Below are 12,868 nucleotides of genomic sequence, written 5' to 3' on the forward strand. Positions count from 1 at the left end.
TTTTGCCACAAATGTATGATTTCATAAAATTTTTTGACTTTTTATGTTTTTAACTTCAGACCAATGGAATCATTCTTTTGTGACTTGCTTTCTCCATTGAACATCGTGTTTAAGAATCATCAGTGTGGGGCTTCCCTGGTGGCACAGTGGTTGAGAGTCCGCCTGCCGATGCAGGGCACACGGGTTCGTGCCCCAGTCCAGGAAGATCCCACATGCCGCGGAGCGGCTGGGTCTGTGAGCCATGGTCGCTGAGCCTGCGCGTCCGGAGCCTGTGCTCCGCAACGGGAGAGGCCACAGCAGTGAGGGGCCCGCGTACCACAAAAAAAAAAAAAAAAAAAAAAAGAATCATCAGTGTGGATGCATGTGGCTGTAGTTGAGTCTTTTTTATAAAAGCTGTGTAGTATTCTGTGATACTCCTCCACTCTAATGTTGATGGCCATTGTTGTCATTTTCAGATTTTTGCTATTATAAACTATGCTTTTACGAACACTCTCACGTGTCTGCTGGTACAAAGTTGCAAAAGTTTGAGCAGAGGCTGTACATGAGTTCACGTGAACTAGACAGAGCCAAACTGTTTTCCAAGCATATAGAACAGCTGACCTTCCCATTAGCAGCAATCAGAGTTCTTACTGCTTCACACCCTCCCAACATTTCACAGTTATACTTTTTGATTTCTGTCTAGCTGGTGGGCCTAAAATGGTATCTCTGCATTTCCCTAGTTGTTGACTTGTTGATCATCTTTTCATTTATTTAGTGACCATTCACTCCATGACAAGCCTGGTCATATCTTTTGCCCATTGTTCTATTGGAAGGTAACCATTTTATTACTGACTGGTAAGAATTCTACATATATTTTGGGTAGTAATTCTTCTTCAGTTAAATATGTTACAAATGTCTTCTCCAAGCTTGTGGCTTATCTTTTCATACTCTTTGTGGTACCTTTTGGGGAGCAAGAGTTTAAAAATTTTTAATGTAATTTTATTTAATGTACTTATTTCTTATTTGATATGCTTTTTGTGTCTTTTCCATGTGAGGTTAAAAAATATGCTCCTATATTCTTTTTTTTTTTAAAAACTATTAACTTTTTCCTTTCTCATTTATGTGCTTGATACATCTGGAATTGATCTTTATTCATGACATGAGGGAGGGAATCTACTTTCTTTGGAGAGATATATTTTTTTTCCAATTTTTAAAGTACTTTTTTTAATAGTCACTTTTGCCCACTGATCTGAGAGACCACATTTGTCATATATTAGTTTCCAGATATGCATGGATCTGCCTCTGAACCCTCAATTCTTTCCATTGATCTTTGTTTTTTTTCTGTGCCAATTATTACCACACTATAGCTACCTTACTGCCTATTGCTTTATTTTTCTTGATATGAGGTAGAATAAGCATCCTAACTGGTTTTTCTTTGTCAGAATTTTTAAATTTTTTTGAATTTTATGTTTACTGTTCCCTTGCTTTTTAAAAAACAGTTTGCCACAAATGTATGATTCCATAAAATTCTTTGGCTTTTTATGTTTTTAACTTCAGGCTAATGGAACCATTTTTCTGTGACTTGCTTTTTTCACAAAACATCATGTGTAAGATTATTTTGAAACTCTGCTCTTCTATACAAATTTTTAGAATAAGCTTGTCAAATTCCAAATAATCCTACTTAGATTTTGATTGGAATTACTTTGAAACTAGAAATCAACTTGGGGCTAACTGACAACTTTATATTGGTCTTCCTATTCATGAAAAGACTATGTCTCTCCTTTTATTCAGGTCTACTTCAATACTTTCACTATAATAATTTTTTATTCATTGCTGGATTCCATTTACTAATACACTGTTTAGGATCTCCACATCTATATGAGAGAAATTGACCTGTAACTTTTCTTTCACTTCCTGTCCTTGTCTGGTAGTGCTATCAAGACTATATTCTAGCTTTGATCGTAACATTCTCTATTCTCTCAAGTATTTTGTGTAAGAAGAAAATGCTTCGTGTAATAAAACCATCTGGGCCTGGAACTTTCTTCATAAGAAGATTTTAAACTATGGACCCAATTTCCTTAATATTTATAGAACATTCCAGTGTTCTATTTCTTCTTGACTCTGTTTTGGTAATTTATATTTTTCAAGAAAGTTTAAAATTTTATGTTATTTTCATTTATTGCCAAAAGTTTGGTCATGGTATTCTCTTATACATTTCGATCGCATCTATGGTTACATTCACTTTTACTTTCCTAGTATCTTTATTTATGTTTGTTTGTTTTGCTCAATCATGCCTAAAGTTACCACATTTTGGTTTCAAAGAATAAACTTTTGACTTTACTGATCTTCTACATTGTATTAAATTTTTTTTAAAAATTTCCATTCTGATCTTAAAATGCATTAGGTTGAACCATATGAAATTCTAAATATTTGATCACATTTGACCTGCAAAAATGGCCTTTCCTGTTGTTCAACCTAATTTTTCCTTCAAATTTCTTTGGTTTGTTTTTCTTTTTCTAGCTGTTAATTTTGGATGCTTTATTTTTGACCTATCTTTCTTTTCTAATATAAACACTCATGACCATACATTTTAGTGGTATCCTTTGAGTCTTAAAAACCAGTATTGTTTGAATTATAAGGGTTTTCTGAACCCCATTATAACTTCTTTCTTGATCCGTGAGTTATTTTCAGGTGTGAATGTAAATGTTAAAAGGCAAGGAGGTTTTTGTTACTGACATATTTAAATTATCTTTTTGTTATTGGTAAATTATTTCTAACTTAATTTCATTTTGGCCAGAGGATGGTCTGTACGAAAAATGGAGTGAAATTTGTTGAGGTTTTCAGGACCTTTGTTTTTCTTAGGTCTTTTAATATTGCTCGACTCTTAAAATTAATCCATGCATTATGCTGTTGGAAATAAACTATAAGTCAATTCAATCTGATTATTAATATAGAAACCAACCTAAAATATCACACTTTAAAGAGCATCATCATCACCTAAATCAGTGATTCTAGACATGATTTTATTTATTTATTTATAGCCTATCATGTTCTAAAAGGAGTTAAGGAAGCACCCTTATGTTGCCTCCCAACAGCCGCCATACTTAAAAATTGTACTTCCAACATAGATTACTATGAAAGCCAAATAAAAATAGTACTGGAAAACGCTGACAAATTTTATCATCTTTTTGTTGTACTGTGTGGTTTTCTCTTGGCACACCTTGAGGATGTTCATCTCTGAGCATCTAGCTTAAATTCATTTGTTTTAATTACACAGCTGTGTCCCAATGGGACACAGACAGACAAATGAGAGGGTGAGATGGATCTCTGCTAGCCCTCTGGGGGTTCAGGAGTCATCCCTGCATAAGAGATGAAGCTTCTGGTTGGAATCCAACCTCCCGTTCTCTTTTAGGGGTGACACTAAGGGATTTTTCATTGTCCTTATTCCTACTCCTGATGGTCATGACGATGGTGGCAATAGTGTGGTTGAACCAGCAAATATTTATGCATCAGACACGCAGCTAAACACTTCACAGATTATTTTAACTCTCACAATCACCCTTTGAAATACGTACTATTATTATTCTCACTTTACAGATGAGGGAGTGGTACGGAGGAGCCTTAGAAAGATGAAGGGACTTACCCCATGGATAAAGTGATGACTCAAAGAAAAAGCCAGGCTTGTGTGGTTTCCAGAAAGCCCTGCTGAACCACGATGCTACCACCTTCCATACTTAGACTAGTCGTGACTCTTGGTGCCCTGGGTGTGCAGGAGGAAGCAGCTGATTGGAAGCCTTGAAACTGGCTTCCTGGTGGCTCTGAGGCAAACACACACCAAGATCTTAGTCAATTGGTGTGAACTCCCTGTGCTGGCCTGTGAGTCTTACTTTCTCTTCCACATACCTTCAGCCTCAGAAGCTCATCCCTTCCACTGGTGGCAACTGAACGGCTGTGTCCTACAGAGCTGAACTGTTCAGATACCTCCACATCCCAAGAGCATAAGTAATACACAACAAAAACATCACATGGCCCAGTTTCTCCAATGTCTTACTAAATCATTCTAAACATCTCGTATGCTTTAGGCATTTTGCTGCTTTTCTGAACTACATTCTTCTCTAAGCAACCATCTCAGTGTCTCATTTTTTCCATTAGTAAGATGATTATAGTACAGAGTGAACTATTTATAATGAGGCCCAGCTCAGGCACTGTGGCTTTCAGTTGGCTACATTTTAAATCCATCTTTCTTTGTTAATTAATGTGCCTTACCCAGTGTTGTAAGTAACACTCATTTATGTTCCTGAATTGAGCAGGGAGGAAAAGAACCACACCCAGAGTGAAAGATCCAAGGTCTTCAGAATCAGTACGAATGCCATGACAACTTGAAAGCAAAATTTAAAAGTTAGTTTTTGTGTTTGTTGTAAACTAAGGAAGTTGTACAAGAGAGTCTACAAGACAGTCAAAAGTGATGTGATAACTGAGTCCTGAATTAACCCCCTGGTCCTTGCAGCTCTACGCTATGTTTAAAGACCACGCCCCCACCTCCTAGGACATTTTGCACATGCAAAATGTCTAATGTGACTAATAAGGTACCTAGCATAAAAGTTAATGAATGAAAATGAAAACACTAAAACTCAGGTTATTTAGTAACCAGGGCCTGGAGCCAGGTCCCAATTAAACCACTCTGGTGGTGAAGGGAGGGATGAAAATGCCCAATAGGTTCCATCTGGCTGCTCCTGTGGGTCAGTCTAGAGCCTCACGGCCCTTTCAAATCAGCCTCCCCACCTTCTCCTCTCCCTTACGATTGAGGGGCTAAGGGCAGTCCTCCTCACAGGGTACTGGGGAAGTCCATGTAAAAAGGGCTTGGCAGCGAAGGAATCCAGCTGCAAGCAAGCACCACTCCCCAGCTCTTCCCAGCCCAATCCCTTTTGTCATTCATTTCTCTGGAGGGCCCCTAACCCTCCAATCCCATTTGTACCCCACCGAGGAGATCTGATAATGGTCCTGGCAGAGCTGTGGCTTTTCAAAACTTCTGGCAGGGGCCTCGCTGACCCATAACTTGCCTACACACATGACTTCTTCTCATACTGTCTTTGTAAATTGACCATGGCTAACCTTGCTGCCCTAATCAGATCAATCAGAATAACATTTCTTTAGCTGCTGCATGCTGGCAGCCTCCTGGGCTGAGGCGTGACTCTGAGTCAGGCTCAGATACTGAAGGCGGATTTTGGAGTTTCCAATGGTCTCAGGTTTCCTCAGCTTTTATCACAGTTGGTGAGCTTTGTTGGGCCCGTGTTTACAGCCATGCAAATTAGCCTCAGCTGGAGAGAAACCAGGTCAGGCCTAAAGGAAATCAAGCTCTGGGCTAAAAGGTACTTTATCAAAAATTGTAAGTGTAGCCATAGTACTGGGGGCAAGCCAGACTGTCCTAGGAAACACGTGGACGGCTGTGTCTGGTGAAACCTGAACTCTTGGCTTGGCCTCTGGACCCTGGAAACGTTATGGAGAGATGGAGGGGAGAGTGCCACACCAGCAGAATGGGGCTGGCCAACTCGGCCATTGGCTGATGCCGCCAAAGACATTTTCTGTTAAGTAGAGACAAGTGTGAGGAGGGAAATATTGCATCTTTGGGGGAAGCAACATTGTGTTTGTGAGGCTGGTTTGCAGTATATCCCACATTACTCACTGACGAAGCAAGGTCCCAATCTGAGGTTGCATTCTACTCACACACTCGTATACACTGAGTTTTAAAATGCGTGTGTGAAGGTGTCCACGTACAGATATGATCTGATACTCTGCATCTGGAAAGCATCTTTAGAAACATCCGCTCCAGAGGCCATGACAGTTACAGAAACTAAGGCCAGAGAGGTTACATGACTGGACACACAACTGCTAACTAGTTACCTTCAAGACCAGACCTCTGGCGCCTTTCCATTGCAGGTTTCCCCATCAGATTCCAGCCCTTCAATACCCCAGTACATAGAGAAACTTGGCTTATTTTAAAATAATCCTCCAATACGTTTATGTCTCTTAAGACTAGGGGATTATTAAAATCCTAACAATTACTCCCTGAGCTCCCACATACCTGTGACTCATACACCGTGGTGCTGATGGTGTCAGGCAGTCTGATCTATGGGTCTGAGCGCAGAGATGTTGGTCCACATGTGACGCCTCTGTCTAACTGCCCTCTAATAAATAAGACAAAAGCTGGTGGATCTTGAGTGTCCCCATTTGCAAAGTAGAAGTGATGACCCTATCCCTGGAATTCATCTAATTAAAGTTTACCTTTTGACAGATGAGAGATCTGAGACCCAGAGAATTTAAAGAACTTGCCCAAGATTCAACAGTTGGCTAAGGTCAGAGCCATAAGTAGAAACCGGGTCTACAGACACCAAAGCCAGAGCTCTTTTCACTAAACAATGACCAGGAAATAAAATTCAGACTTCTCCAAGTGAATATAAAGTCAGGACTTGTAGTTAAATTCAGCCCAACAGACCATTTGTCAAGTGATTAAGAACACAGATTCTGGGGTTGTTGCTGGATTCATCTCCTTGCTCTGCCACTTAAGAGCTGTATGATGCTGGGCAAGTTACATAACCCCTCTGAGTTCCAGCTTCCTCATCTAAAAAATGGCAATAATCATAGAACCATCTCACTGGGTTCTTGTGACGACTGGATAAATTTTTTTTTTTTTTTTTTTTTTTTTGCGGTACGCGGGCCTCTCATTGTTGTGGTCTCTCCCGTTGCGGAGCACAGGCTCCGGACGCGCAGGCTCAGCGGCCATGGCTCACGGGCCTAGCCGCTCCGCGGCATGTGGGATCTTCCTGGACCGGGGCATGAACCCGTGTCCCCTGCCTCGGCAGGCGGACTCTCAACCACTGTGCCACCAGGGAAGCCCCACGACTGGATAAATTAATACATGCTAGGCACTTAGCCAAAAACTGCTCACCTAGCATTAACCATTATTATTGCTACTGAAATCTTGTTGTCATCTTCACTTGAAAGAGTCTACATAAATACAAGGTTATTAAGACTTCTGTTCATGTTAAGCACATACCTATGGATGCACGTGTATGTGTATGGGGCTGTTTTGATCTTTGTGTATACTGGAGATGTGTGCACTCTGCAAGGCATTTATGAGTTCATTTTGGAAGCACCCATGTGACCTGGGTTTGTGACTTAAATAAACATATAAGATCTTTGGTCGTTCTTATTTCCTCACATACTTCTAGCTTAAAACTGGAGGCCAGAGAAGTCACTGCCACCACCAAGGTCCCTGCACTGGCACTCAGCCTCAAACCATTGTCTACCTCTGGCCAGTCATAGTCTTAGAAAACATCCTGAATTAAGCATAAATGAATGAGGTCCAGGAAAATATAGGTGAGATTTCCAAAATTTTACTCAACTAGGAGTAAAGAATAAAATACATTAAAAAACCCCCAAATATTTAGAATTGTTGTCTCATAGGATATCTTGTAATATCTAATCAAACTTCTTTATTTTCCAATTAGAGAACCCCAAATCTATATTCAAATACATCTTCCCTCCCTTTAGACATGGACAATTAAAAAAAACCTCGTGTGTGTGTGTGTGTGTGTGTGTGTGTGTGTGCGCGTGCGTGTAGTGGGGAGGTGATTCCAGAATCAGTCCCAAAGGGGCTAAGTCTAATACTTCATAAATTTTTATATTGCAGTCATTCATTCTAAGCAGTGGAACTATGCCTACTAATGATTTCTATTCTACTAATACCTACAAGCCTTTCTAATATTCCTTTGGCTCCCAATACTTTGAGTGGATAATTTGCTGTGAAATTTGGCCCCATGGTCCACAATAAAGAGATTTTACAAGACGGAAGAGGATACTCGAGGGGTAGTTACACTCTTGTAGGCTCCATTGCTCCGGCTCTAGGACAGAGGCTAATTTAGCTCTGCAGAGCTCAGCATTCGAAGGTGTCCTCTTGTGGTATGGGTAGGAACTGAGCACCGTATGATCCTGCAGCTGGCTTGCGGTACAAGTCCAGATTAAGTTACTGTTTAACAGCCAACAAGAGAAACATAGTCTAACTCCAAGAATAATATTCAGATTCAACATTCTGAAAGAATCATTGATATCCATACTTGACAAGCTCTAATGACTTATTTTTTTAAAAAAATAAGTAAATAAAGTGAAAGTACAACTTAACTTTTTGGGCTGTCTTATTTCCACATAAAATTTACAAGGCAGAATTTTTGTAAGTTGGTGCTTGTCATGGAGTAGAAGCTCCCGTTTGCTTTCAGTAGATTTGGCCAGTCAGGGGCCTTTAAAACCAAAGAACAGGAAAGCCCAGATCATTCCAGATATCACTCAAGGAATCTGGACATAGCACCAATGACCTCAAGGTCATATATTGGTGCAAACAACACACGGGCAAGTGATTTCACTCACTGCCATAAATGATAACCCCTAACCTCACTGCTCATTTTTCAAACAAATGAGTAATAGAAAGGGCTTGGAAAATGCATTCCCATTCCTGGGGAAAAAAAAAAATAATGCACATACCTTACCAGGGCGGCCCAGAGAAATTATCTTTGTACACAAAAGCTGAAATTATATAAACTTGGAAGGCAACAGATTATGAAAACCCTATAAATTTATGTTCTCCTTCCACTCATCTCCCCTCCCCACTAAACTGAGACACCAAGTCTGGGATTTGAGAGTTACAGCTATGATCCTGGCCAAAGTGACCCAATTACAACTGAAAGCTTTTGGCTCCAGGAAGTTTCAATAGACCAGTGTCTGTGGGACCATCACCACCCCTCCCTACCCCCACTCCCACCAAGTGCTCAGGGAATAGCCATTATGTCATTAATTCTTAAGAAATATCTATTAAAAAGGCCAAGGGAGTGGAGTAATTTTATGTATCTTACAGAGGAGGGAACAAGCACGGACATTATTCATAATTTCAAGAGAGGAAGAATATTGGCAGGCCATGCTGATTTTCTGAACGTTGTCAGGCAAGTTTAGAAAGCAACTGGAAAGTTTATTGGAGTAGCTACTTCTCTGACAGGCACCAGGACAAAGAATCTCAGACAGATTCTGTCTGATGAAGGCAGATTTCTGGCTCCTCGTCAAGGCACTGATCTACCTTTCCCTGGAACAAATGTAACTTAGAGATAGTAGAAATATGGGCATATTGACAGTGAAAACTCTTATTTTACAGTGCAAAAAGACTATATAAACCAAGGTAAGATGAACTACTAGGTGTCTGTATATGCTGTTAAAGGAGCTGGAAAACAGGAATGGTCTAGAGATGACCATTTGCAAACAGTTTCAGGAAGGGACACACTCATGTTTGAAGACCCTCAACAAGCTTGTGGGAATAAGCGATGTTCAAGAATTTCTTTGCAAAGCTTTCATGTCTGTTCATAAACGAAGAGATTAATACATAGTTCTAGAGAATACTTCAAGTACTTTCACAATCATGATTTCATTTTATCCTTGTAATGACCCTGTAAAGGGTTGTTACTCCCTATTGGGTAGAGAAAGAATCTGTGTGGAAAAGTTAAACGACTTGCCCTGAAGGTTATCAGAGGGCAAAAAAAATAGGAGGTAGTACTAAGTGCTGCTGGTACAGACAAGAGCTGATGTTTTGAGTTCTGGTTCTCAATTTGGTGAATGTTATGTCTGTGGTGGCAGAGTGGTCTCATGCCACAAATGAAGATGGCACAGGCCTGAGTATGCAATACGAATCTGTCATAGTTAGTATTTAACTTATAGCTAATATTTAAAATGATTGATGGGGGTCAAAGGAAAACAGCTCCAAATCTACATATTGTTTCATATTATTTCGTACTTGGAGTTATACATAGTATCTTTTTATTCAAAGATTTGGATTCCTACTGGAAGATCCTGAAGAAGACTTTGGATAATTTCACAAGGTAGGACATATTTTGGATTTGCACAAGTGTAGCTGGATTTTGTTGCTGATTCTAAGAATGGCTACTCTCATTTATAAATGTTAAAATCAATCATCCCAGTAAAAGCTGTTACCAACATTAAGTGCAGCCAATTCCTGTTTAAATTCAGGGGAAGTGAAGACATATGCTGAGGCTCTTCTACATCCTCTCAAGTGTCCGTCATTATCAATGTCTTCCTAGCTAAAAGCGTACAAACCCTAGAAGTCATCTTCATCTTTCTAGGTCTTGTTTCTCATGTGCCACATGAGGGCACTGAATTAGATGATCAGGAAGGTTTCTTCTAATTCTTAGACTGTATCATACTAGAAAACAGGATCCCAGCCCAGTTTAAGAAGATATGTATCTGTTTGCTTTAAATCAGTGCCAGTGATGGGAACTTTAAATGCTGTTATAGAAGATGAAACTAGAAACTTGTATCTGAGTTCAGCAGAACGGTAACAATTCCGACAGTTCTGACAAGGAATGTGGGACGTGCAGAGGGATGCGGACCAGCTCCACTTAAGAGATGCTTGCGGGGTTTCCCTGGTGGCGCAGTGGTTGAGAGTCCGCCTGCCAATGAAGGGGACGCGGGTTTGTGCCCTGGTCCGGGAGGATCCCACATGCCGCGTAGCGGCTAGGCCCGTGAGCCATGGCCACTGAGCCTGCGCGTCCAGAGCCTGTGCTCCGCAATGGGAGAGGCCACAACAGAGAGAGGCCCGCATACCACAAAAAAAAAAAAAAAAAAAAGAGAGATGCTCACGTCTGTCTCAATGCTGGCAGAGTCCCTGCGGCCAAGATTCAGAATGCTGGATTTTTAAATCTCTGACATATACTCCACTTCAGTCACCATAAAAAGATCTATCTGGCAAGTGTTTCCTGGTCACCTTGTATGGGAACCATTCTGTGGTTAGGCTAACAAAGCTGGCCTCCAGGGCTGAAACTCCTCAGTTGCTCACAATCACTAAAATTCACTTTCATCTTCATTCTCAGAGAAAAGAAAATAAACATCTGACTTTCAGAAGAGACCAAGGGATCCATCTTGATATTGGAAATCTGGCCACGGGCACAGAAGGAAGGCGCATAGGAGGCAGGTTCAGAGTTTTCTGGCATTGACTCAATTCGTTTTTTTCTTTTTTTCTTTAAAACTTAGAATCTCAGCTCTAGGACACAAGCTCACTGCAAACTCCAAGCACCCTCAAGACTGCTACCCTTAAAGAAAAAAAATAGAGACTACACGTGTGCACAGAGTCTTTGGGGTAACAGCAACCTCACTGTTCAGAAAGATTAAAGAGTTTGAATAAAGGATATTTTCCCCCTCAGACAGAGAAACAAACACATCAAGTACTAACTGCCTCAGTGAAAATCCTTTGTTGAAGAGGCAAATAATTATGAGATAAGAAATAAGAATAAACTACCAAATGCTTTGATGTTTTAAAAACAAATACTTCAATGTTTTAAAAATGCTCATTCACCAAAACAGAAACAATTAGCTTTATGAGTAAATAACATGTAACCAAGCATCCAGAGAGAGAAACACAAGGAGTAATAACAATTTTAAAAGAAAAAGAGAATGAAAGTAAGTTTAATATGATATTGGGTAAGAAAACATTCAGAGGATTTCCTTGATGGTCAGAGAAGGCTTCCTGAAAGAGGCAAAATGAGGCCACTTTTGGAATACAGAGATTCTGCTTTTGCCTTTTGTATAGAAACAATTAGTCTTCTGTTCCTATAGATGGCATTTAAAAAGCCAGCTGGCCAGCAAAACCCTTATTTCCATCTCATAGGAATCTAACTGCACATGAATATATTCTATAGTCTATCAGTTTACTTCTTGCCGTAACTCAATTGTTTCATGCGATACGTCCTCTTAAAAGATTTGCTCTGATATTTAATCATTATTGGCATCACATTTTTCAATCAGGAAAACACAATTCCAATGAACTTGTGAAAAACCTTGACCATGATTTCCATGTATAATTTAAGTCAGTGGGCAAACGTGATTTGATTCACAGAAAACTGCATCCGGACTTTTGCCATTTCCCCCCCACAAGGCACAGCTCATTTCACAATCATGTTACTTGAGATATGAACCAATGGATGAACCTCACTATATAATATAAGAATGAAGAGTTGATGAAACTATCATTCAGTATTACACACCTTTCAAAACACTTCTTCAAACCCTCTTAGATTTGAATTTCACAGCATCCTGGTGGGTCAGGTAGACTCAGATATTGTTAATCTTGTTTTATAGGGAAGAGAAAATATGGCCTGGAGAAGTGAGATGACCAGCCCAGGATCACATCGCAAATCAACAGCAGAACCAAGTACTATACGGTTGACCCTTGAACAACTAGGGGTTAATGTGCATATAGCTTAGAGTCAGCTTCTGTATCCGTGGTTCCTCAGCATCTGCGGATTCAATCAATCACGGGCTGTTTCGTACTGTAGTGTTTACTATTGAAAAATATCTGCGTGTAAGTGGACCCATGCAGTTTGAACCCGTGATGTTCAAGGGCCAACTGTTTTTCCCTAATACCATCTATGCTATTATCACAACACTAATGCAGAGAAATAGCAGCAGTGGCAGCAACAGTAGCAAAATGAGAGCAGCAATTACTTGCTGAGGTTTGACTGGGTGCCAGGCACTATGGTAGCACATATATATATATATATATATATATATGATGTCATTTGATCATTACTCAGAGCAATATGGATGGATGTCATCTCATGTGACACTGAGGGGACCAAGGCAGACTGAAGGAACTTTGACTTGGGGCATGCAGCCAGTGCATGGCACCGTGGCGACTCACCTCCACATCTGTCTGATGGCTTGTGAATCCTGACCTTGTCCTCTGATGGCTTGCTGGTGGCCTCAGATTTCTAGCCCTCAAGTCTGCTCAGAAGTCACTTTCTCAATGAGGACTACCTTGAATACTGCGTTCAAACCTGTA

General features: G+C 40.2%; 1 protein-coding gene across 1 annotated transcript in view; it reads right to left on the bottom strand.

The window, feature by feature from the left end:
- The window catches only part of FMN1 (formin 1), a gene marked incomplete at its 5' end in the record, with an annotated part of 398,703 nt that overhangs the window by 192,918 nt on the left and 192,917 nt on the right, over positions 1-12,868 (bottom strand). The window lies entirely within an intron of this gene.

Source organism: Hyperoodon ampullatus (genome assembly GCF_949752795.1).
Source record: "Hyperoodon ampullatus genome assembly, chromosome: 3".
Taxonomy (NCBI): domain Eukaryota; kingdom Metazoa; phylum Chordata; class Mammalia; order Artiodactyla; family Ziphiidae; genus Hyperoodon; species Hyperoodon ampullatus.